Source organism: Pristiophorus japonicus, chromosome 8, assembly GCF_044704955.1.
Source record: "Pristiophorus japonicus isolate sPriJap1 chromosome 8, sPriJap1.hap1, whole genome shotgun sequence".
Classification (NCBI taxonomy): Eukaryota; Metazoa; Chordata; class Chondrichthyes; family Pristiophoridae; genus Pristiophorus; species Pristiophorus japonicus.
The window spans coordinates 21,743,474-21,771,176 of NC_091984.1; positions in this window are offsets into that span (position 1 = coordinate 21,743,474).

Sequence of the window (27,703 nt, forward strand, 5' to 3'; positions counted from 1 at the left end):
TAACAATCCTTCATTGGCTGTACTGCGATCTGGGACATTGAGATTGTGAATGGCGCTATATTAATTTAAGTCTTTTCTTTTTTTAACTTTCGTATTAATGTTACACTGTACTACACTATCATTTTATGTGAGGATAAACCTCTCTCTTTTGCTCCAAGGAACAGCTGCCTAGGAACTCTGATTAAGATCGTGCCTAGGTCAACACGACCGGTGCCGCCTTGGGACGTTTTACTGCGTTAATGCGCTATATAAATGCAAGTTGGTGTTATTGTTGGTTGCTAGCGGGTCTTGCCGATGTCTGTGTATGACAGCTATCGTTCCCTGTTTCCAATCAGGCGGAGTTTTACTTTGAAGAAAACTTCCTTCATTATATCCATCGTAGCAGTGAAAGAAAATGCAGCTGTCTGCTCCAGTACAACTTTATTGCAGTAAGATACCGGTGTCTAATGTGGCTGCAGCTTCGGCAGCGCCCAGATTAAGGCTGTTGGACTGGAATTGAAGCATGATAGTGCTGTTGGAAATCAATTGCCTGTGAAATTTTTATTCGAAAGCCGTCGTGAGACATGCAGTAAATAAATATTAGCTCTAATAAAATAGTACAGCGAGCCACGACAAAGGTATTGCAACGTTCAAAGTGCAGAGATAGGAAATGAATGCCTTTTTTAAAAAAACCTATTGAAGAAAAGGCTGAGCACGTTAATCGGATAGCCGTGCACGGTGGACTGCAAAATGTCGCCACCTGCTGAGCAAAGTCCAAGCTACAGGGGACGGTTCAGTGGCCGAGAGCTGATGGTCATTGCTGTGCAGTGAGTGTTGCATGATTTCAAACCGGCATTGAAAGCAAAGCCAATTTAGGAAATTGCGCTTATGTGGGATGCAACCGAAAATAAGATGACAGAGTTAATGGAGTCCCCTTAACAGCCGTTTTGTTACAACAGATCCGAGGGCTAATCCAGTTAGAAGCAGTCAGCAAGGGAAGAGAGCCGTTTAAAAAATTAAAATGCTATTTCATAAAAAGCCTCTTTTTTTCTTTGCCAGCGCGCGTCTACTTAACTGTGACTCCGTGTGTGTGGATCATCAATCAGCCATTCACGTCCAATATACAACCTGCTGTCTCAATAACAAAAAGGACATGAAAAATTAAATGCAACCATGACGCTCTCTAGGTTAGGCTTTGTTCTACATTGAAGCAAAAACAATTGTGTAGCTTCGCAGCCAATAGGTTTAATGGAGTTTCTATATAAACGCAACGTCTGACAACACAATGGGCTCAATTTTGTCCAAAGCCGTTTTCAGGCGTATTGCCAGAGTTATGCCCGTTTTTTCGGCCAGAGCTACGCCAAAAATAAATGTGCCAAGTTTCCCCACTGTATTTTTCAAATTTGACGCCGTGCAGCCTGTCATGTAGCCTCGGGGTGGGTGGGGGGGGGATTTGGTGGAACCTACTGACTGCGCAAAAAAAATGATGCCGCCCCCTCTGCTCATGTGCGGGGGAAAAAAAGTAAGTTTTTCACGTGATTCCTATGGGCGTGCATTATATCTGCGTATGTGCGAGGGAAAAAAGTAAGTTTTTCACGTGATTCCTATGGGCGTGCATTATATCTGCACATGTGCGAGGGAAAAAAGTAAGTTTTTCACGTGATTCCTATGGGCGTGCATTATATCTGCACATGTGCGAGGGAAAAAAGTAAGTTTTTCACGTGATTCCTATGGGCGCGCATGCGCAGTACAGCTCCCGGTCTGCAATCGGCCATTTTTTAAAGAGCCAGTTGTGTGTGTGAGAACGTTGAGTGCTGTGTGAGAACTGTAATTATCAGTGGAAAAATCGGAACGGCAATACAAGATCAAGTGCTAATGAGTATAAGAATAGAAGGATAGAGAGGATGAACACGTGGCTGGAAAGTTGGTGTAGGAGGAATGGCTTTAAATTCTTGAGCAATTGGGACCGCTTCTGAGGGAGATGGGACCTGTACAAACCAGACGGGTTGCACCTCAACAGTGCCAGGACCAATATCATCGCGGGGAGTTTTGCTCGTGCTGTTGGGGAGAGTTTAAACTAGCTTGGCAGCGGCATGGGAACCTGAGAACAAATTCAAAAGGGAAGGAAGTAAAGCAGAAATTGGAAAGCAAGAATCTAGAAAGCAAATTTATAAGACAGGAAACAGGGCTTTTTAGTAAGTAGTAAGCAACGAGATCTTCCTGTGCAGAATGGTATATACTTTAATGCAAGGAGTATAGCGAATAAGGTGGATGAGCTAAGAGCACAGGTAGACACTTGGGAGTATGACATTATAGCCATTACAGAGACATGGCTGAAAGAGGGGCAGGTTTGGCAGATCAATATTCCTGGCTACAGGATTTTAGAAAAGATAGAGAGGGGGGTAAAATGGTGGTGGGGTCATGGTACTGATTAAAGAAACGATTACAGCGGTGAGGAGGGATGATATGTTAGAGGGATCATCAAATGTGGCCATATGGATTGAATTGAAAAATAAAAAAGGGGCGATCACACTGCTGGGCATGTATTATAGACCCCCAAATAGTGGGAGGGAGATAGGCCAAGGTGTAGACCACATGTGGGGGATTTACGACAGTAAAATAACATCTCCAGTGGAGACGCTCCCCTTCCCGTATCTTCAGTGCACCATCGCTTCTCAAAGCACATTGATGATTGATGATGTTCGTGGGTCATGCTGCAGCTCCCGCTTCTCCAACTTCCCTCGGCTTCAGTCGTGGCCAGTATCCGCCTGACAACCGTGAGGATCCGTAACATGGTCTGTGGGAAACAAGATCAGTGCAGTATTTACTCTTTGGCAGTTTTTAACTGATTAATGTGAAACCATTTCGTGTACTTAACACCCTTTTCCCTGGTAACTGAATCAAATAAACCGCGGGGTTCAATCGGTCTATAATCGTATGCGGTCCCCACCACCTGGGCTCAAAGGCAGCTTCTTTTTCCCATAATTTGGAATCATTACTGAGTCCCCCACCTCTTCTCAAAGTACCTTTTAATTTGTCTTCTTGACTTCCCCAATTTGGTGGCCACAAATCGATTGATCTGATCGGTGTGATCTACCACTTGTTCCAGCTACTTGGAACTACGTGGCTTCATTGTCAGGGACTCATCCCTGTTAGTGTTAGCTGGCCTGGTGTTCTCATGAGCCTCCCTGTCATGGCCTGATATGGGGAGACCCCTGTTGTTCTATGAGGTGTGGACCTCATTGCCATTAAACACATTGGCAGCATGTTAGCCCATTGAGTGGGGTGGTCCGCGCACAACTTTTTTTAACATCTTGAGAGTCCTGTTCCCCTTTTGACCCCTCCGGATGACTGGGGGTGGTGAGCAATATGTAATTTGTGTTTTAACCCCAACATTTCCTACAGATGGCTAAAAATTTTACCGGTGAAGTGTGAACCTTGATCGCTGTCCACGTGTATTGGTACTCCCCACATACAAAACACATGATTTAATAGTGTTTTGGCTGCTGTGATTACGGTGTTGGAGTGAAGGGGAATGCTTCGATCCATTTAGTGAATTGATCCACTACCACCAGGGGATGCTGAAAATTGCCCTGTGCCTGTGGAAGTGGCCCAATGAAGTCTATCTAGAGATGAGTCGATGGTCCTTGAGGTGGGGGTGTGCTTTGAAGCAAGGCTCGGTTAGTGCATGCGGGAGGATTGTGTTGCAGGCACGGTAGGCATCGTGCCACGTATTGGTTGATTGCTTCCCTCATGGAAAGCCACCAAGCTGTGGATGGCTATCTTATAGAAGGTTACCAGGGTCGAATAGTGCCCTGCTGTGGGGTGGGAGTGAACCTCTGGTGGAATACACACCACCGGACAGCCGTTTAGCTTTCATTTGAACATCAGCAACTGCTCATCTGAGTCAGGGGCAGTGGCTAGTGTGGTGTTGGGAGCCCAGGCTGTTGGTTGAGGAAGGGGTCTGCCTTCCTCATGCCAGGCGCTTGCAACAGCACATGACCAGTATTGCTGCAGCGGGGATTTCAAATCTATTGGGGAGGCCTTGCTCACAGCATTGCAGGGCTCAACAACTATATCCTCTATCTTCCCATCAATCGCAGCATCCTTGGCTGCTCTGTCTGCTCTGGAATTTCCCTCACGATGTGGACCCCCTTTTCTATGGGCTGCTACCTTTCCTATGAAGCAAGGCTGGGATCGCTGTTTAAGGTATGACCAGAGCAGGTGTAACTAGGGCCCATGGACCAGGTCCTTACCGTCTATCGTACAATAGTCATTTTTAGCGGCCTATAAAGGCGTACCGGTGCAGCTACAGCGAGAGAGAAAGCAAAAAAGAAGTAGAAAGGAATCAAAAGGTGACGTCACAGACAATGGGGTAAGTGATTGGCTGGTGATTGGTGAGTAGCTTTTCTTTTTATTTTTATATCAGTAAGTAAACTGTAAGTGAAGGTTAGACAGGTTAGATGCAGGAAGAATGTTCCCAATGTTGGGGAAGTCCAGAACCAGGGGTCACAGTCTAAGGATAAGGGGTAAGCCATTTAGGACCGAGATGAGGAGAAACTTCTTCACCCAGAGAGTGGTGAACCTGTGGAATTCTCTACCCCAGAAAGTTGTTGAGGCCAATTCACTAAATATATTCAAAAGGGAGTTAGATGAAGTCCTTACTACTCGGGGGATCAAGGGGTATGGCGAGAAAGCAGGAAGGGGGTACTGAAGTTTCATGTTCAGCCATGAACTCATTGAATGGCGGTGCAGGCTAGAAGGGCTGAATGGCTTGCTCCTGCACCTATTTTCTATGTTTCTATGTTTCTATGTTTCTATGTAACATTGTTATTACCAATTTAAGGGTATCTAAGGGTTAAGGCATGGCAGAAGAGATCGGTCACGTGATATGCTCCTCCTGTGCCATGTGGGAACTCAGGGACGCTTCCGGTGTCCCTTATGACTACATGTGTAAGAAGTGTATCCGCCTCCATCTCCTGGTGGACCGTGTTGCGGAATTGGAGCTGAGGGTGGATTCACTCTGGAGCATCCACGATGCTGAGAATGACATAAGTGGCACGTGTAGTGAGTTGGTCTTACCGCATGAGAAGGATCCACAGCCAGCTAGGGAATGGAAGACCAGCAGGAAGAGTAGTACAAAGAAGGTAGTGCAGGGGTCCCATCTGGTCATCCCCCTGCAAAACAGATACACTGTTTTGAGTGCTGTTGAGGGAGATGACTCATTAGGGGAGAGCAACAGCAGCCAAGTTCATGGCACCGTGGCTGGCTCTGTTGTACAGGAGGGCATAAAAAAGAGTGGGAGAGCGATAGTGATAGGGGATTCAATCATAAGGGGAATAGATAGGCGTTTCTGCGGCCGCAATCAAGACTCCAGGATGGTATGTTGCCTCCCTGGTGCAAGGGTCAAGGATGTCTCTGAGCGAGTGCAGGACATTCTGAAAAGGGAGGGCGAACAGCCAGTTGTCGTGGTGCACATTGGTACCAACGACATAGGTAAAAAAAAGGGATAAGGTCCTACGAGACGAATTTAAGGAGCTAGGAGTTAAATTAAAACGTAGGACCTCAAAAGTAATAATCTCGGGATTGCTACCAGTGCCATGTGCTAGTCAGAGTAGGAATCGCAGGATAGCACAGATGCATACGTGGCTTGAGCAGTGGTGCAGCAGGGAGGGATTCAAATTCGTGGGGCATTGGAACAGGTTCTGGGGGAGGTAGGACCAGTACAAACCGGACGGTCTGCACTTGGGCAGGAACGGAACCAATGTCCGAGGGGGAGTGTTTGCTAGTGCTGTTGGTGAGGAGTTAAACTAATATGGCAGGGGGATGGGAACCAATACAGGGAGACAGAGGGAAACAAAAAGGAGACAAAAACAAAAGACAGAAAAGAGATGAGTAAAAGTGGAGGGCAGAGAAACCAAAGGCAAGAAACAAAAAGGGCCACTGAATATAAAAGGGCTGCAGGAGGGGTAAAAACTAAAAATCATGGTTTAAAAACTAGGATGAAAACACTCTACCTAAATGCACGCAGCATTAGAAATAAAGTAAATGAGTTAACGGCACAAATCATTACAAATGGGTATGATTTGGTGGCCATTACAGAGACATGGTTGCAAGGTGGCCAGGACTGGGAATTAAACGTACAGGGGTATCTGATGATTCGGAAAGATAGGCAGGAAGGGAAGGGAGGTGGGGTAGCTCTGTTAATAAGGGATGATATCAGGGCAGTTGTGAGGGATGATATTGGCTCCAATGAACAAAATGTTGAATCATTGTGGGTGGAGATTAGAGATAGTAAGGGGAAAAAGTCACTGGTCGGCGTAGTTTATAGGCCCCCAAATAATAACTTCATGGTGGGGCGGTCAATAATCAAGGGAATAATGGAGGCATGTGAAAAAGGAACGGCAGTAGTTATGGGGGATTTTAACCTACATATCGATTGGTCAAATCAAATCGCAGGGGGTAGCCTGGAGGAGGAATTCATAGAATGCATACGGGATTGTTTGTTAGAACAGTATGTAACAGAGCCTACAAGGGAGCAAGCCATTTTGGATCTGGTCCTGTGTAACGAGACAGGAAAAATAAACGATCTCCTCATAAAAGATCCTCTCGGAATGAGTGATCACAATATGGTTGAATTTGTAATACAGATTGAGGATGAGGAAGTTGTGTCAGAAACGAGCATACTATGCTTAAACAAAGGGGACTACAGTGGGATGAGGGCAGAGTTGGCTAATGTAGACTGGAAACAAGGACTAAACGGTGGCACAATTGAGGAACAGTGGAGGACTTTTAAGGAGCTCTTTCAAAATGCGCAACAAAAATATATTCCAGTGAAAAAGAAGGGCGGCAAGAGAAGAGATAACCAGCCGTGGATAACCAAGGAAATAAAAGAAAGTATCAAATCAAAGACCAATGCGTATAAGGTGGCCAAGGTTAGTGGGAAACTAGAGGATTGGGAAGATTTTAAGCAACAGCAAAGAATGACTAAAAAAGCAATAAAGAAAGGGAAGATAGATTACGAAGGTAAACTTGCGCAAAACATAAAAACAGATAGTAAAAGCTTTTACAGATATATAAAACGGAAAAGAGTGACTAAAGTAAATGTTGGTCCCTTAGAAGATGAAAAGGGGGATTTAATAATGGGAAATGTGGAAATGGCTGAGAACTTAAACAATTATTTTGCTTCCGTCTTCACAGTGGAAGACACAAAAACCATGCCAAAAATTGCTGGTCATAGGAATGTGGGAAGGGAGGACCTGGAGATGATCACTATCACTAGGGAGGTAGTGCTGGACAGATTAATGGGACTGAAGGTAGACAAGTCCCCTGGTCCTGATGAAATGCATCCCAGGGTATTAAAAGAGATGGCGGAAGTTATAGCAGATGCATTTGTTATAATCTACCAAATTCTTTGGACTCTGGGGAGGTACCAGCGGATTGGAGTGCAGCTAATGTAACGCCTCTGTTTAAAAAAGAGGGCAGGCAAAAGGCTGGTAACTATAGGCCAGTTAGTTTAACATCTGTAGTGGGGAAAATGCTTGAAACTATCATTAAGGAAGAAATAGCGGGACATTTGGATAGGAATAGTGCAATCAAGCAGATGCAGCATGGATTCATGAAAGGGAAATCATGTTTAACTAACTTACTGGAATTCTTTGAGGATATAACGAGCATGGTGGATAGAGGTGTACCGATGGATGTGGTGTATTTAGATTTCCAAAAGGCATTCGATAAGGTGCCACACAAAAGGTTACTGCAGAAGATAAAGGTACGCGGAGTCAGAGGAAATGTATTAGCATGGATAGAGAATTGGCTGGCGAATAGAAAGCAGAGAGTCGGGATAAATGGGTCCTTTTCCAGTTGGAAATCAGTGGTTAGTGGTGTGCCACAGCGATCATTGCTGGGACCACAACTGTTTACAATATACATAGATGACCTAGAGGAGGGGACAGAGTGTAGTGCAACAAAATTTGCAGATGACACTAAGATTAGTGGGAAAGCGGGTTGTGTGGAGGACTCAGAGAGGCTGCAAGGAGATTTGGATAGGTTAAGCGAATGGGCTAAGGTTTGGCAGATGGAATACAATGTAAGTGTGAGGTCATCCACCTTGGGGAAAAAAACAGTAAAAGGGAATATTATTTGAATGGGGAGAAATTACAACATGCTGTGGTGCAGAGGGACCTGGGGGTCCTTGTGCATGAATCCCAAAAGGTTAGTTTGCAGGTGCAGCAGGTAATCAGGAAGGCGAATGGAATGTTGGCCTTCATTGCGAAAGGGATGGAGTACAAAAGCAGGAAGGTGTTGCTGCAACTGTATAAGGTATTGGTAAGGCCGCACCTGGAGTACTGTGTGCAGTTTTAGTCACCTTACTTAAGGAAGGATATACTAGCTTTGGAAGGGGTACAGAGACGAGTCACTAGGCTGATTCGAGAAATGAGGGGGTTACCTTATGATGATAGATTGAGCAGACTGGGTCTTTACTCCTTGAAGTTCAGAAGGATGAGGGGTGATCTTATAGAAACATTTAAAATCATGAAAGGGATAGACAAGATAGAGGCAGAAAGGTTGTTTCCATTGGTGGGGGAGACTAGAACTAGGGGGCACAGCCTCAAAATACGGAGGAGCCAATTTAAAACCGAGTTGAGAAAGAATTTCTTCTCCCAGAGGGTTGTGAATCTGTGGAATTCTCTGCCCAAGGAAGCAGTTGAGGCTGGCTCATTGAATGTTTTCAAGTCACAGATAGATAGATTTTTAAGCAATAAGGGAATTAAGGGTTACGGGGAGCGGGCGGGTAAGTGGAGCTGAGTCCACGACCAGATCAGCCATGATCTTATTGAATGGCGGAGCAGGCTCGAGGGGCTAGATGGCCTACTCCTGTTCCTAATTCTTATGTTCTTATGTTCTTATGTTCTTAAGGAGAGCATAGTGTTTATAGCATAGGCACTATCAGACCAAATATTCACGGGTCTATCTGAGGTCTCCTTCACAGCAGTTAGAAGTGCAGTGATTTCTGCATATTGTAAAGACTGTCTGTTGCATCTTCGCTGGTTCTTTCTGGCAATACCACAGCATACCCACTGTGAGAGGATCCTTCAATGTGATATAAGGACCCATCGATGTAGACATCTGGGGCTCCCTGTGTGGGCTCTTTCTGCACAGGATGGGTCTCAAAGTTAATCAAGGGTAACGGACATTCATGTGGGTCCCCCTTATAGATCAGAAATTGTGGAAGCAATGTGGTGGGTTTGGAAATGGTATCAATGTCTCTTTCCATAAATTCCAATGTCCATTTGCTGAGACGCTGCGAGGAAACTAGCGAATCTCCAGGTTTCATCAGTAGTTTCAGAGGTGTGTGTCCGCTGTGCAGGATTGTAGCCTGTAACCCACTAATAAGGATAAAGTGATGTACCGACCAGAAGACGGCCAGTAGGTGGCGCTCACATGCGGTATACCTCTTTTCTGCCCCCTGCAGGATTCGAGACGCATATGCAATGGGCTGTAATCGATCAGCTCGCATTAGGCACAGAACTGCAGTGAGGCTTTGCTCTGTGGCCCCGACCTCCAAATGGAACGGCTGCGTTGGATCAGGAGGGATCAGACATGCGGCCTGTATCTCTGCAGTTTTTAATTTAGTTACGGACTGGCTGTGGGCATCAGTCCATGCCGGGCATATGTCATCATCCTGCAGATCTATTAAATCATACAGGGGCTTTGCACACTCTGCAAAAAAAAACATAGAAAATAGGTGCAGGCGAAGGCCATTCGGCCCTTCGAGCCTGGGATAAAGTTCCCTTGTTACCCCACCAAACCCAAGAATGATTTGTTTTGGCTGTTTTGGAAGTGGGTAAAATGGCAGTCGCTGTATTATCTCCTTGTGAGAGTCGGGGGATGATCCCTCTGGAGAAATGGACACTCCTAGAAAGGTGACCCGTTCTTTTACTAATTGAGCCTTACGGGGATTCACCTTTAGTCCCGCCTGAGCCAACAATGTCAACAGTTTATGCAAAAGGGACAGATGCTCCTCCATGCTGTCGGTTGCCACAGTGGGCCATCTAAGTACTGCAGTAAGCAGGTAGGGCGGGAAAAATCTTTTAAAATTGCAGCCATTCTTTTGTGGAATATCTGGGGGCATTGTGGAACCCCTGAAGGAGTCATGTCCAGGTGTAGCTCTGGTCCTCAAATGTGAACGCAAATTTGTATTGGTCTTCCCTCTTAACAGGGATACTCCAGAATCCATTGGCGATGTCGAGGGTCGAGAAGTACTTGGAACCAGCAGGAATTTGAGATAATATGGTAGGAGTTTCTCTTCCTAACGGTGAACAGGCTGGTGTTACAGAATTTAACTTTCTGTAATTAATAGTCAGTCGCCAGCTGCTATCAGGCTTTTTAACCAGTCATTGGTCGTGAAAGTGCCTGTCCGAAGAACACCCTGCTCAACTAGGGATTTTATGGTGTCTCGGATGTAAGGGTGACTCTCCCTTGGGATGGGGTACTGTTTAGTGAATGAGTGGAGGGGTCCCTCAATAGATTCCTCGCCTGCCATTTTTCCACAGTCATGCTTGCATGTGGCAAACACCGCTAGATGTTCCTGAATTAGTTTTGCCACAGTTTCATTTTCGCTCCCCGGAGGGTCATATTCAGATGGCTTTTTAATAGCAAAAACCGAGTGAGTATCTGAAATTTCTATCACTCCTGCCTTATCTCTCAATCCCATCCAAACACAGTCCTGATTATAATCTATCACCGCGCCATACTGATCCAACACATCAGTCCCTACAATTCCCCTTCCGTCGGGGGTGGTCATCAGCATCAGCGCTGGGGCCTTACAGGTGAGGCCTCCCAACTGAAGTTCAGTGGCCTTCCCTGTAATCAATGGTTGTATCACCATTAAACCCTTTAAGGGTCATATAACCCTTGCCCGCCGCTGCATGGCATTCAGGGTATGGGGTGTGGATGATGGTAACGGCTGAACCAGTATCGATAAGCATAATCTGCTGCCTGCTCCCTTTTAAGACAATAAGTCTCCTGCTACCATCACGTCAGAACCCCACTTCCGACCAATCTTTGGGGGCCGAACCCAGTCATAGGATGGATCCTTGAAGGGGTCTCTCTAATGAGTGTGCATCGCCGATTGTGTGATTTTGCATCCTCCCCATGGCAATTTAGGTTTGTATGAGGGTTAGCAACAGGTCCAATCGTTGATCTGTCCCAGAGGGCTTGGATTCGTCCCTCGGGAGGTATCTATGCGTTGAATCATGGTTCGGTGCTATTCTGGGTCTGCTGCAGTCTTTTGCTAGGTGGCCTACCTTCTTACAATTAAAGCACTGTCCCTTAAAGGGGTAGTTTTGAGATCCCTCCACCGTTGACACTGGTTTATTTGCAGTGTGTGGTGACTTCCCCTTTAACCGGTCTTTTACCATCTCCCAGGCTATTTGAGCGCTGGTCTCTATATCTGTCCACTGATTGGTGGGCCTCATTGCTATTCCCAGGGTGTTTTTAACTAAAGAGTGGAGTTGGGTCAGGAACATCGATTTAAATTGTTCCTGATTCTTTCCTACTGCAGCATTTGTGGGTGCCTGGTTCTGAGTACGTTGATAGATATCGTGCAGGCGATTACTGAGGCTCTAGGAGTCTGTTCTGGGTGCTGCTTGGTCTGATTAAGCAGAGCCACTAATTTCAAGTTTTAGATCCCTAAATGGTTTAGGATCTCGGTCATGAGTGCATCGGCCGCTGTGCCAGGCTGGAGGACTGCGTCTAGTAGATTATCTTTTAGGGAAATGGAACAGGCCAAGAGAAGGACTCGTGTTAAGTCTCTCTCTGCCAACGGGGTGACCCCTCCTGAAATTTGCCCACCTCCTATTAACTTCCAGTGGATTGTCCCCATCATTAATGGGCCCCAACTCATGGCTACATGCCGTGGCGTCAGCACCAGATATGGGCCGTGAGTCGGTATGGTTACTGGTGATATGACCGTGCGCATTACGTCGTAAAGAATTGGTTACTATGGCTTCAATTGGTCTTGTGTCTCCAAGGTATCCCAACCTACACCACTCTCCTGAGGAGTATACTGACTGCCTTCCTCTTCCCAATCTGTCTCCCCCTCGTCCCCTTCTGCTATCTCTGTTATGGCTCCCCGTGTTACTGTGGATACCAGGGCCTTCTGTTCCCCTAACTTACTTTTTAGCCTCGCTATTTCTAGGGCACTGAGAGTGATCTGCCTCCCTATGTGGCTTCTTAATTACTTCCCTTAATGCTCCCCTACCATCTTCTATGTCTTGCTGGAACCTCAAGTTTTCCAATTTATATATTTTTAACTCTAATTTGTTTTCATTTGCTTCAACAATGACTGGTGTGGTATTTAAATTTGAGGGGCTTTGTTGTTGTAGCAATGAAGCTGCCTGTTCGGCCCCTCTTTCTAATTGCCTAATACTGTGGTTTAATCGACCAATTTCTTGTTTTAAATGCTGTGTTTCTCCCTCTTTTAACTGCTTCACAAGTTGGAGGCCTTCTTCCTTTTGTTGTTTTATACCTTCATTCTCTCTTTCTTTTAGTTGAATCTCTTTTACTTGCAATTCTTTTAAATCCTGTATTACTTTGGCCTCCTACCTCATTAATTCCTCATCTCTCCGGGCACAATAAAATGCGTTGAATGCCACAAGACCGTTTGCCCATTTTGGCCTTAGCTCTCCTTTATCTACTTTCTCCTGGATAAGTGCCACCAGCAAATGAAAATAAATTAGAGTTAAAAATATATAAATTGGAAAACTTGAGGCTCCAGTAAGAGATAGAAGATGGTAGGGGAGAATTAAGGGAAGTAATTAAGAAGGACACAGATTGGCCCTTGCGAATGTACCGTGCCTGTGCCTTTAACTCTTCTATGTCTGTTATAGATACTGTTTTGGATAACTTCTCCTGATAAACTAGCTCAACATTTCCTTTTATTGTTGGCTTTCTGTTCATGACCGATCCCTTCATCCTCTGTCTTTTGAATATAACTACTGCTGGGTCCCTACTTAAACAGTTCCAACTATCGAGACAACTGTTCCTTAAGACGTAACTACTCCCGATCCGTTTAACCGTTTATAATTATACTTCGCAACATAGGTTAGAATCGCATCTCCCGAAATTTCCAATTGTTCAAAAGAATCATCAAAAAGCTGTCTCGCCAGATCCCGGACCAATTTGTAAGATTTCAAAATCTCTGGCATTAAATTGCCAGCGAGACCGATTCTTTTAAAACAATTTGGAATAGTTTATTAAACACACACACATGCACATTTATCAGCAGTCATCAGCTATCCTACGGATCGACTTCGTTACAACAGATACAATGTTACAATAATGATTCATAAAAAGGGATACGTCACTTTCCTCTGGCTGGCTGAACACACGGCCTGCTGTTTCGGCTGGTCTTGAGCAGGCGGTTTGCCGTGTGCTCAGGAGAGAAGAGAGAGAGAAGTCTTTGGCTTTAGTTCTTATACCTCTCAAAGCCACTGTTCCTCAGAAAGCCCCGGGATTGGAGCTTGGTTCCTTATTGGCTCTCCTCACACATGTGTCTGTCTGGGGGACCAGCATATTCCTTGATTAGGTCAATGGCTTTCCAATACACATCTTTCAGCTCTGTCCAGCCAGAAGACAATATACACACAGAGCATGCTGGAAGCCTGTGAGCATCCATATTGTCTCTTTCAAAACTGTCTTTTCATATTATCTCATTTTTAAAATTTTTGCACACACAGAATCAATGTTATCATTAATAAACACTTTTATTCTTACACCACCCCCCACACCCCCCCACCCCACCGTCCGCCCCCACCCCACCGTCCGCCCCCTGCAACAACAGGTGCGTATTACTGAGATGTCAGAAAGAATAAGCTTGGTACCAACCCGAGAAAAGCTGTGCCACCGCCTGCGGGCAGGGATGGAGTCAACAAGACCAAGCACAGCGGGCGGTCTTCGAATAAGGTGGAGGAGAGATGGGTGCAGCCTTTCTTTGCTGTTGTTGTTATTATTATTGTTATGTTGTAACTGTTCTCAAATTAAAAGTTTTTTGTAAGTTATGTAAATTTACAAAAGTTCGTAAGTGATCTTAAAGTTTTTAAGTGATCTTAACTGAAAACTTTAAAGTTTAATACAAGAACAATTTTATTAAAGTTAAGCTAAGTATAAACAATTGTTAAACTTTTGAATAAAATATATTTTAAATTATAACTGCATCATTTACATTATTTGTTCCATTATTAACACAACTTTTGAAGTAAACAAGAATAATTTCAATCATTTGTTCCATTAACACAACACATATTTACGGAACAGCTCCAAACAGTAAACATGATCCATGTGGAATAGTTGCCATTGAGACTTCAGGCAGCAAAGTGTTCACGGATGAGCTGCTGGCGCGAGGCTCGAGCAATCGTTAAAGGGGCACGATGGCCCGCCCTCCTCCGCCGTCATGCTCCGGGTTCAGGTAGTTGCCTGGCTTCCTCGTCCTCTTCCTCGTCAGCTGTATCTTCCTCATCACTATCATCAGCCACTCTCACCTCAGATGGGTCTTCCACTATCATCTGCTGCTGGCTCATGATGGCTAAATTATGCAGTATGCAGCACACAAAAGTGAACTGACCGACAATCTCAGGGGAGTATAGCAAGTCGCCTCCGGAATGGTCCAGGCATCGGAAACGCTGTTTCAAGATGCCAGTGGTCCTCTCTATGATGCTGCGCATCACCATGTGCAGCATGTTGTATTCCTGGTCAGCTTCTGTCGGGTTACACGTAGGGCGTCATGAGCCAGGTGGCGAGGCCATACCCTTTGTCTCCCAGTATCCAGCTCTGCCCTTCTGACTGCTGCTGAAACATGGCAGATATAACGCTCTCACATTGGATGAACACATCATGGGTGCTCCCAGGGTATCTTGCATCAACTGACATGATACGATGCATGTCGTCACACACGTGCTGCACATTAATGGAGTGGAAGCCTTTTCTGTTCCTGTACATCTCAGAATCCTCCAAAGGTGGATGTGGGTACAATCAATGCAGCCCTATACCTTTGGGAAGCCAGCAATCCTGGAGAAGCCCACGGCCCTGTCACCCATTGCCTGGGTGGTCATGGGGAACTTTATGCAGTCATTCCTCCGGGCATATAGTGCAGCTGTCACCTGCAGAATGCAGACATGTGTTGCATGTTGAGAAATGGCGCACATATCCCCAGTTGTAGCTTGGAAGGATCCGGATGCATAGAATGAAAGCGCAGCTGTAACCTTCACTTCAACTGACAAAGCAGTCCTCCTGATGCTTCTAGGTTGCAGGTCTGCTTTTATTAACTCACAGATCTCAGTTACAAATTTTTTGCGGAAGCACAGCCTTCTGACACAGTCTGCATCATTCAGGTGCAGGTACGAACGCCTGTCTCGATATACCCGACGTGGGTAAGGCCTCCTGCCCAGCACCCTATGGGCTCTGAGGTTCCTCATGCAATGACGTCGAATCAATTGTCTCTTCCACAGCACCATCATGCAGAAGGCTTGCACAAAGCATATGGCATTGTCAATATTGCCCCCATGCTTAAATTTTATCTTTGCAAGAAGATCAAAATGGCAAGGAGGCAGGACAAGGTTCTTTGTTCTCTCTCCCCACAGGTCTGTATGGACCACACCTAGGTCTGAGCAGGCGCAGTGATCGGGAACACTCCCTCCCCCCGCCACTCCGCTCCCCCCCCCCCAACCGCCCCGGGTTACATTTGATGCGTAGTGCGGTCTTCTGATGCCTTCCAATCGCCTTCCACAGTCGCCAAAACTTCGCTGATAAACAATGGCATCTTTCTGTGCCGATTTTTCAATGTGCGCTGCTTTTTCGTAACTCACCAGAAGGTTTTTAGGGAGTGGTCAGATACACCGACCTAGGAGAAATTTTTTTTGACCAAACCATAATTGACAAAATCTGGAGCAGACATCGGGTTACGCCCCACTATGCCGAAAAAAAATGAACCTAAAAAAATCGTAACAAACTCATTTACGCTGGCGCAGATTCCTCGGGGAAACTTTAGTTTAAAAACTTAGACCAAAAAAAGCGACGCGCGCCAAAAAAATACCGGGGAAAATTGAGCCCAATATCTCGGAGTGCTTCATGCTGACATTAGAACTTAAGAACATAAGAAATAAGAGCAGGAGTAGGCCATTCAGGCCCTCGAGCTTGCTCCACCATTCAATAAGATCATGGCTGATCTTCTACCTCAACTCCACTTTCCTGCACTATCCCCATATCCCTTAATTCTCTTAATATCCAAAAATCTATCGCTGTCTGTCTTGAATATACTCAGAGACTGAGCCTCCATAGCCCTCTAGGGTAGAGAATTCCAAAGATTCACCACCCTCTGAGTGAGCACATTTCTCCTCATCTCAGTCCTAACTGGCCGAACCCTTATTCTAAAACTGTGACCTCTGGTTCTAGACTCCCCAGCAAGAAGAAACATCCTCCCTACATCTACCCTGTCAAGCCCTGTAAGAATGTTGTACATTTCAATGAGATCACCTCTCATTCTTCTAAATTCTAGAGAATATAGGCCTTGTCTATTCAATCTCGCCTCATAGGACAATCCCCCCACCCCAGGAATCAGTCTGGTGAACCTTCGTTCCACTCCCTCAGTGGCAAATATATCCTTCCTTAGGTAAGGCGACCAAAACTGTACACAATACGCCAGGTGCGGTCTCACCAGAGCCCTATTATCACAGGCAGTCCCTCGAAATCGAGAAAGACTTGCTTCCACTCCAAAATTGAGTTCTCAGATGACTGTACAGTCCAATACGGGAATTACAGTCTCTGTCACACGTGGGACAGACAGTCGTTGAAGAAAAGGGTGGGTGGGGAGTCTGGTTTGCCGTACGCTCCTTCTGCTGTCTGCGCTTGTTTTCTGCATGCTCTCAGTGATGAGACTCAAGGTGCTCAGCGCCCTCCCGAATGCTCTTCCTCCACTTAGGTCGGTCTTTGGCCAGGGACTCCCAGGTGTCAGTGGGCAAGTTTCACTTTATCAAGGAGGCTTTGAGGGTGTCCTTGAAACATTTCTTCTGTCCACCTGGGGCTCGCTTGCCATGTAGAAGTTCTGAGTAGAGCGCTTGCTTTGGGAGTCTTGTGTCGGGCATGCGGACAATGTGGCCCACCCAATGGAGCTGGTTGAGTGTGGTCAGTGCTTTGATGCTGATTGAGAACACTGACATTGGTGCATCTATTCTCCTAGGGGATTTGCAGGATCTTGCGGAGACAGCGTTGGTGGTATTTTTCCAGTGATTTGAGGTGTCTACTCTATATGGTCCACGTCTCTGAGCCATACAGGAAGGCGGGTATCACTACAGCCCTGTAGACCATAAGCTTGGTGCCAGATTTGAGGGCCTGGTCTTCGAACACTTTCTTGCTCAGGTGACCGAAGGCTGCGCTGGCGCACTGGAGGCGGTGTTGGACCTTGTCATCGATGTCTGCCCTTGCTGATAATAGGCTCCCCAGATATGGAAAATGGTCCACGTTGTCCAAGGCTGTGCCATGGATTTTGATGACCGGGGGCAGTGCAGTGTGGCGGGGTCAGGTTGGTGGAGGATGTTTAGTGTAAGGCCCATGCTTTCGTATGCCTCGGTGAAGATGTTGACGAAGATTTGGAGTTCAGCTCTGAATGTGCGCAGACACAAGCATCATCCGCTTACTATAATTCTCTGACAGAGGATGGGATGGTCTTGGATCTAGCCTGGAGACGACGAAGTTTGAACAGGTTCTCATTGGTTCTATAGTTTAGTTCCACCCCAGCGGGGAGCTTGTTGAGTGTGAGGTGGAGCATTGCAGCGAGGAAGATCGAGAAGAGGGTTGGCACGATGATGCAGCCCTGCTTGACCCCGATCTGGATGTGGATTGGGTCTGTGGTGGATCCGTTGGTCAGGATCACGGCCTGCATGTCCTCGTGGAACAGGCGAAGGATGGCGACAAACTTTCGTGGGCAGCCGAAATGGAGGAGGATGCTCCATATTCTCTCACAGTTAACAGTGTCAAAGGCCTTTGTGAGATCAAAGAAGGCTGTGTACAAGGGTTGGTGCTGTTCCCTGCATTTCTCTTGCAGTTGTCACGCCATGAAGATCATGTCTGTTGTGGACAGAATCTGCATTGTGACTCTGGGAGGAGCTCTTCAGCCACAGGGAGAAGACGGTTGAGGAGGATTCTAGCGATGACTTTCCCAGTGGCCGACACTATTCCGTTCTGTTCCATCACCAACATTAATATAGCCCCAAAGCAATGACGGCAGCAGAAGCAATGCCACAGAAAAATCAACGGCAGGGCACTCAAAGACCCAGCTAAGAGAGCTCCATAAAGCCAGCGCATCACTGCCAACCTGGCGACCCTCGATGACCCTGAGACGTAGAGTGCCCATAGCGCTTGGTCTGCCCTCCAGGCCTCCATAACCAGTGCCTGCAAAGAGACGCTTGGTCACTCAACCAGGAAACACCAGGACTGGTTTAATGAGAATAACCAGGAGATCCATGAGCTAATAAATCGCAAGCGCAGGGCCTTTCTGAACCTAAAGCAACAACCCAACTCGGGAGCAGCAAAGTAGCTCTACAGACGGCTGAAGGTCGAGGTCCAACAAAAAACCCGTGACCTAAAGAATAGATGGTAGATGGAGAAAGCACAGGAGATCCAGCAGTTGGCCGATAGCCATGACGTGCGAGGATTCTCCCCGAAGTCAATTCCACCTATGGCCCAAGCACCCAAGGCCCCACTCCACTGCTGGCCAAGAATGGGGAGACACTCATCAAGGACACCGATCCAGTCAGGGCCTGCTGGAGGGAGCACTTCGAAGATCTCCTTAATCAAGACTCTGCCTTTGTTACGAATGTCCTCGACTCCATCCCACAGCATGCTACCCACCACCACCTCAGTAAAACCCCAGCCCTGCACGAGGTAGAAAAGACCATCAGCCAGCTCAAGAACAACAATGCATCAGGAGCAGATGGAATCCCCGTTGAGGCACTAAAGTATGGCGGAGAGGCACTCTCGGAGGAATGCATGCCTGGAGATCTCAGAAATGCCGTAATCGTGACCATCTTTAAAAAACGGGACAAGTCCGACTGCGGCAATTGCAGAAGACTCTCCCTGTTGTCGACCAGGGCCCTATATAATTGCATTGGGTATCCAAAATGCAAAGTGTTCCATTCCGCAACCCTAAGCATAATACAGTTGTGTAAAAAAGAATGTGTAATTACGATAGTCTCTTAAACCAGCTCCTTCTTTCATATCTAACGATCTTTTAACTGTTAGCTTGCCTCAGCAACTTCCCTCACAGATACTACGGAGGAGGTTTGGGCCGATGGGTCCCAGCAGAAGCTTTAAACTTTTCTGAAATAAATTGCAGAGATTTCGGTACAAGTCGATGCCTGTGTGCAGGGGCGGATTAACCATGGGGTGGATGGGACTGCAGCCCCTAGCCCACAAAAGAACATAGGCCCACCAAATAAATATAGGGAAAAAAATATAAGGCCTCCCAAATAGGCTGAATAGAATAGACAATAAGAGAGGAAAAACAAGAGCGAGAAAAATATTGTTTATTGGCCTGACGTATACACACCCACTGGTTCTGTGGTTTAGTTTCCACTCCAGTGGGGAGCTTGTTGACTGTGAGGTGGAGCATGGCAGCGAGGAAGATTGAGAAGAGGGTTGGGGTGATGACGCAGCCCTGTTTGACCCTGGTCCGGACGTGGATTGGGTCTGTGGTGGATCCGTTGGTTAGGAGCACAGCCTGCATGTCGTCGTGGAGCAGGAAGAGGATGGTGACGAACTTTTGGGGGTAACCGAAACGGAGGAGGACGCTCCATAGACCCTGGCGGTTGACAGTGTCAAAAGCCTTTGTAAGGTCGAAGAAGGCCATGTTTCAGGGCTGGTGCTGCTCCCTGCATTTTTCCTGTAGCTGTCGCGCTGCAAAAATTATGTCCGCACTGTGACTCCAGGAGGAGCTCCTCAGCCACGGGGAGAAGACGGTTGAGGAGGACTCTAACGACGACTTTCCCACTGGCTGATAGCAGGGAGATTCCCCTGTAGTTGCCACAGTTGGACTTGTCCCCTTTTTTAAAGATGGTCACGATCACTGCATCTCTGAGATCTCCCGACATGTTCTCCTCCCTCCAGATGAGAGAGATGAGGTCATGTACTTTTGTAGAGCCAAGATCTTTACTATTTATCAGTGTTATTATTTAACTGTGTTATTATATAATATATTTAATATATAAAATATATGTTAATATATAATATATTGTACTACAGTAGACTTATACTATAATATATTATATTAATATATTATAGTATAAGTCTACCGTAGTAATTTGTTATTATATTTATGCATTTGATATATATGCTTTCATTGTTGAATATATTGGCCTATGTTTTCATACTCAGAATCAGAATCATATAATGTAATGTAATGAACATGAACAAACATAACTATCGGCCCATTTGGATCAGAGTGCCCCAGGCCCATCAGGCCCTGCCTGTGTGAACGGTAAGTCAGAACTATCCATTCTAATCCAATCCCTACTCTTCCCCAGTACTAGTAATGTTTTTTTCTTCCACTTCAAGTATTTATCAAAAGATCTGGAACTCTCTCTCTCCTCCGCCCCCCCCCCCGCTCCCACCACCGCGCTCCCACCACCGCGCCCCCCCCCCCCCCGCCCCCCGCCCTCACCAAAACAAAGCTGCTGAGGCTAGGGGTCAATTGAAAATTTCAGAACTGAGATTGTTAGGTTTTTGTTAAGGGTGATGGAACCAAGGCGAGTAGATGGAGTTAAGATACAGATCAGCTATGATCTCATTGAATGGCGTAACAAGTTCAAGGGGTGAATGGCCTACTCCTGTTCCTATGTTTCCTATTTCTGATTAGGGTGTATAGCTCTGATATACTGTTTGCACAAACACAGGTACAACAGGTTGGCTGGCATCTTCTTGTACTGAAATCTCTACGATTTATTTCAGCAAAGTTAAGGGGTGATCTGATTGAAGTTTTCAATATATTAAAGGGAACTGATAGGGCAAATGGAGAGAAACTAGTTCTGCTGGTTGGGGAGTCTACAACTAGGGGGCATAGTCTAAAAATTGGAGCCAGGCCTTTCAGGAGTGAAATTAGGAAACACTTCTACACACAAAGGGTTTGGAACTCTCTTCCGCAAACGGCAATCGTTGCAAGATCCATTGTTAATTTTAAATCTGAGATTGCTAGGTTGTATTTACCAAAGGTATTAAGGGCTATGGGGAAAAGGTGGGTATATGGAGTTAGGTCACAGATCATCCAGATATCTCATTGAATGGCAAAACAAGCTTGAGGGGCTGAATGGCCCACTCCTGCTCCTATGTTGATACCTCAGTCCTAGCAGGGATCTGCACTCAGCGGGAGCATGTGATAGACAATGGGGCCTACGGTGTTGTAACCCTCTGAAAAACCCATATTCCCTTTGAGTGCGGCTGCCCACGGGAAATACAGGATCAGTGCATTTTCCCTATTGTTTCTTCTTAAATGTTGTGGTTGACCCGGCTGTAAAATCCACTTGCAGTGATGTCACCAGATTTGATCACCGCGCTGTATATGTAAGATATATATGTTAGTATCCCACACGTAATAAGGACTATACATTTTTCATCAAAGATCTGAATCATATGAATTTGAGCAAGTAAAGGGAATTATTTCCAGAGCTCTTCCTCTGTGATCCAGTCTGGTTTGTGGACATGGTCGTATATTTTATTTAATTTTTGGAATTTTGTCCTGTTTCAACCTTTGCTCTCAAAGTTTCCTAATCCTATTTATAATGGATGCATCTATTTGTACTGCCAAAATGGCTGCCTTGTCTCTGATTGGCTCTCCAATGTAACTTGACTTGTTGCTGATTGGTCCCCTTGGAGGATAAGCCACACCCTGAAGCTCCTCTGGAATGTGTAATTGGAACCGCCCAGCCTAAGTTCTGATTGAATTTCCAATTTGTAATTCGATCCATTTTGACTTCATAAGCCACAGAGGATAGATCTCCCCAAAAGCCACCAAGTTCCAGCCGAAGTCCATTACCCCAGCGCAAGTGCAGCCCTCCCCCAGCCAAAGTCCCTTACCACAGCGCAAGTGCTGCCTCCACCAGCTGAAGTTACCTTACCCCCCCCGGGGCCCCCACCCAGCCCCCGCCATAGATGGGGCACTGTGTGCTGATTGTTCACAGATTTATTGGGTATGAAGTGAATAGTGACAGTGTCGTGACTTTCTTCCACTCCAACGATGTCCCTTGTAACACACACACCGAGCTTTCCGAGAAATCGGGTGTGGGTGTAAAGGGGATCGGAAGAACCTCTCTCCCTTCCAATCCCTCCCCCCCACCTCGTGTCTCTCTCTTCCCCCCCGCCCACCCCATCTCTCTCCCATCACCCCACCAGGCTCTCTCTCTCTCTACCCCACCCGCCCCGCCGGGCCTCCCGTCGCCACCACCGCTCTCCCTCCGCCGCCACCACTCAACGGGAGGCTCGTGGCTCACGGGAGACCCGGTCAGAGGAGCAGGCTCGCGGAGTGTCAGCAGCTCGGCTGAATAACCCGTGAAGCGACAATATGGTCGGACTGATTGCAGGGTCCCACTTCTGGTTCTGGTTTTGGGCGGGAGGCATCGGGGGCGGTGTCTTGAGAGGACGCAGGCGCAGAAGGACAGAAAAAGTGCAGTGAAATAGTCAGTCCAATTGTTAAGTCTCTTCCTAATGAAATGAGCCCACTATCGGCCTATTCCTCACATATTCCCTGCAGTTAATTTTACTTCCCAGTGAAAGATGAGCTTCCCCCTCAGTTTCTTGTATGACCTTTCCTTCCATTTCTTGCTATCGTGCCTTCTAATTCTATATTCTGTATCCAGTATGGTGACCTCACCAACTTTCATTTGAGCAATTCGGCACTATCGTACTTTCCTCTTCGCTTTCTTTGCTCTGATGAAGATAACGCCCCACCGACTATTTCAGTCTTCAGCAGAAAAGGCTGCACATTGGATGTAGTTACACTGCCACTTATTGCATTGATTGAACACAGTTTTAGATATGCATCAGTGCGAAAGTGGCAATAAAGCCCAGGAGTTCAGTTTCAATCTGACTCCAAACTACACTAAGACAAAGGATACAAGACCCCCTTGGGGAGGTCATCTCACACTACTTTGTGTTTGCACCAGGTGCAGTGTAGCTATTGTCTACCATGTAGCCACATCTTAAGAGCCATTGGACTGTCTATACACTTATTGTTCAATATTTGTAATAAGCTGGAAAAGCTACTGCTTACGAACATAGATTGTTACCGGGGTTTAGAGGGTTAAATTATGAGGATAGGTTGCATAAACTTAGCTTGTATTCCCTTGAGTATAGAAGATTGAGGGTTGGTCTGATCGAGGTGTTTAAAATGTTAAATTATAGCGTAGATAGGGAGAAACTATTTCCTCTGGTGGGGGAATCAAGAATTAGGGGACATAATCTTAAAATTAGAGCTAGGCCATTCAACAGTGTATTCAGAAGCCATTCAGTGCAATGTATTTGCTTCATGGGTTCTTTGCTTAAGAATTCATAGCAACACATTGCTATTAAGAACCAGTTGGTTTATTAACAAAGATTCAACAATCACATCCACTAGGCTCACCTCATAGCTCACTGAGGGTTGCACTCTATAAATATCAGACTGGGACTGTGTCTGTAGTATAACTGCAGTCTATGAGGTGAGCCCAGTGCATGCCTCATCGTGGATGACTGAGACTCAATTCATTGGGGTTTTATTGAGTCTTGTGAACATCACGTGACTGGCTAAGCCACTTACAATGCAACAGCTCGACAAACCTGTGAGCATACAATCAGGAAGTACCTTTTCACACAAAGGGTAGCAGAAATGTGGTGTTCTCTCTCCCGAAAGGCTGTGGGTGCTGGGTCAATTGGAACATTCAAGTCTGAGACCAATAGATTTTTGTTGGGTTAGGGTATTGAGGGATACGGAGCTAAGGCGGGTAAATGAAGTTGAGGTACAGATCAGCCATGATCTCATTGAATGGTGGAGCAGGCTTGAGAGGTTGAATGGACCATCTCTGTTCCTATGGGCCCAAGTTTCGGCCTCAGTTGCTCCTGATTTTTTGGAGCAACTGGTGTAGAACGGAGTATCTTAGAAATTCAAATTCTCGGCATTTAGTTTGCTCCAGTTCTAATCAGTTAGAACAGTTTCACTTTGGAACGGAATTTTTTTTTCAAAAGTGGGTGTGTCCGGCCACTTGCGCCTGTTTTCAAAGTTTCGGCAGTGAAAACTTACTCCAAACTAACTTAGAATGGAGTAAGTGAAGAATTTTGTACGCTCGAAAAAACCTTGTCTACACTTTAGAAAATCAGGCGTAGGTTAAAAATCAGGCGTAGGGAACGGGGGGGGGGGGGTTTAAAGGGAAGTTTACAAACATTAAACACTTCAATTTTACAAAAAGAGTCATCATCAATAATAAATGATAAATACATCAATAAATCAACCAATAAATCAATCATAAAAAATGAATAAAAAATATATATTTTTTTAAATCAATAAATAAAACATTTTCTACTTACTGCAGCACCGGGAGTCCTCCAACAGCGTGCTGGGACGGCACCCCCCCCCCCCCCCCCCCCCCCGTGTGTCTCTGTCAGTGTCTCTATCTCTCTGTCTGCCTGTGTGTGTATCTCTCACTCTCTGTCTGTCAGTGTCTGTGTTTCTGACAGCGAGGGGTGGAGGGGAGGGGGAGGATGGGGAGGGGGGGTGGAGGGGTGGAGGGGAGGGGGAGGAGGGGTGGTGGTGGAGTGGGGGAGAGGGGGTGTAGTGGGGGAGAGGTGGTGGGGGGGAAGAGGGGGTGGGGGGGATGGGGGTGACAAGGGAGGGAGGGAAGGGGGGGCTGAGAAGGGAGGGGGGTGAAAAGATAGGGAGGGGTGGGGGGGTGAGAAGGGAGTGGGGGAGGAGAGGTAGGAAGAGGGAGGGGGGGAGAGAAGGGAGGGGGGCGAGAAGGGAGGGGGGGAGAGAAGGGAGGGAGGAGGGGGCGTGAGAGAAGGGAGGGAGGGAGGGGAGGGGGAAGAGAAGGGAGGGAGGGGAAAGGGGGAGAGAAGGGGGGAAGAGAGAGAGAGAGAGAGAAGGGAGAGAGAGAGAGAGAAAGAAAGGAGAGGGAGGCTGAACAGGCCGGGCCCGGCCGGGCCCAAGACTTCAACCTTAGACTTACCGGATTGACAGGTAGATGGCGTCGTGTCTGGGGTCCGGGGGGGTCGGGAGCGCGGATCGGGGGGAGCGCGGGTCGGGGCAGACGGGAGGGGGGGTTCGGTCGGTCGGGGGGGGGGGCGGAGATCGGTCTGGGGGGGGTGGATTTCGGTCGGGGGTGGGGGGGGGGGAGATCGGTTGGGGGGGGCGGAGATCGGTCGGGGGGGGGCGGAGATCAGTCGGCAGGGGGGGAGATCGGTCGGGAGCGGGGGAAGCGGAGGTCGGGTCGGGGGGGGGGTCGGTCCGGTGGGGGGGGGGGTGGGATCGGGAGTCAAGTCGGGTCTGGTCCGGAGGAAGCAGGAGCTGGGTGTGGGAGGCAGCCTTATGCACGCAGCCCCAGTGAGGCCATTCGGCCAGGGCTAGGGGCTGTGTGCTTCGGGCCCCTCCCACACAGTTTTGGGCGCCTGGAGCTACTGCACATGCGCGCCCACTGTAGCGCGCATGTGCAGAGGTCCCGGCACTGTTTTCAGCACAGGGACCTGGCTCCGCCCCCTACAGCTCGTGCTGCGCCGCGCCGAGCTGCAAACGACCTGCAGGGAGCCGGAGAATCTGGAAGTTTTTTTTAGGCGCACTTTGTAGCGCGACAAACAGGCGTCCAGGTCGGGGCTGCGCCGTTCTAGGCGCGGCCTGAAACTTGGGCCCTATGTTCCTAACACTCTCCTGACATAAAAACAAGTAGCCGCTTGGAGTGGAGTTCTCATGGGTAGGTGGCTCCTTGAGCGCTTTGAGACATCTGGTGGTCGTGAAAGGCGCTATATTTTATTTGTCAGTGAAGCAGCTCTAGCAGTATACCTTGGGTCTGCCTCACTGAGTGTTGCACTATAAATGTCAGTCTGGGAATGTGTCTATAGTATAACTGCAGTCTATGACAATAAATCATTAGTGCCCTGTTAGCACCTCCTAGAGGCGTTAACAGGGCAGTAAAAAGGGGCAATTTCGGCCTCAAAGAGTGCAAAGGCCAGGAAGTTATGCTCAGCCTTTATAAAACACTAGTTCGTCCCCAGCTGGATTATTCTGGGCACCACACTTTAAGAAGGATAGGAAGGATTTGGAGAGGATACAAAGAGATTTGCTAGAATGGTTCCAGGGATGAAGGATTACAGTTATGTGCATAGACTAAGAAGCTGGGGTTGTTCTCTTTGGAGCAGAGAAGGGTAAGAGGAGATTTGATAGAAGTGTTTAGAATCATGAAGGACTTATAGAGTAAATAAAGTGAAACTGTTTCCAATGGCTGAAGGGTCAATAACGAGAGGGCACAGATTTAAGGTGATTGGCAAAAGAACTAAGGGCGACATGAGGGGAAACTTTTTTACGCAACGAGTGATTAAGATTTGGAATGCACTGTCCGATAGGATGGTGGATACAGATTCAATAGTAGCTTTCAAATGGGAATTGGATAAAAATTTGAAGGAGAATTTTTTTTTCAAGGAATTGGGGAAAGAGCGCGTGAGTGGGACTAACTGGATTGCTCTTCGAAAGCGCCAGCGCAGACTCGATGGGCCGAATGGCCTCCTTCTGTGCTGTACTATTCTATGATTCCACTGAGCTAATTAAAGTAACAGATGCTAAGTGATTTGAAGACAAGTGTTTCTGCTTCCAAATGAAGTGAGTGATTTTAATGTGTAATTAGGTGGAGGTTGCTATGCCTCTTCTGCTGATACAATCGGCAGCGAACATTCAACATAAACCACTAAGAAAAATTGCTGGAAAAACGCAGCAGGCCCACCAGCCTCTGACCAGAGAAGAGACAGGGTAACACTTTCAGCGAAGACCCTTCGTCACAACGTTTAACAGCCAACAGACTTGTTGCAACTTTCCAGAACTTTCCCTGCTGTTAGTTTCAGATTTTCAGCTTTCACAGTTATTTCAACACACAGCCGGCCAACCCAGCACTGAGTGCTGGGAATTATCGCTGTCAATAATAGCCACTGACTGGAGGATTCACAGACGTCACATGGTGTTATGTTGCTCCTGGCCTGTACCTCATGAAGGGGAAATCATATTTAACTAATTTACTGGAATTCTTTGAGGATATAATGAGTATGGTGGATAGAGGTGTACTGATGGATGTGGTGTATTTAGATTTTCAAAAGGCATTCGATAAGGCGCCACACAAAAGGTTACTGCAGAAGATAAAGGTACGCGGAGTCAGAGGAAATGTATTAGCATGGATAGAGAATTGGCTGGCTAACAGAAAGCAGAGAGTCGGGATAAATGGGTCTTTTTCGGGTTGGAAATCAATGGTTAGTGGTGTGCCACAGGGATCGGTGCTGGGACCACAACTGTTTACAATATACATAGATGACCTGGAAGAGGGGACAGAGTGTAGTGTAACAAAATTTGCAGATGACACAAAGATTAGTGGGAAAGCGGGTTGTGTAGAGGACACAGAGAGGCTGCAAAGAGATTTAGATAGGTTAAGCGAATGGGCTAAGGTTTGGCAGATGG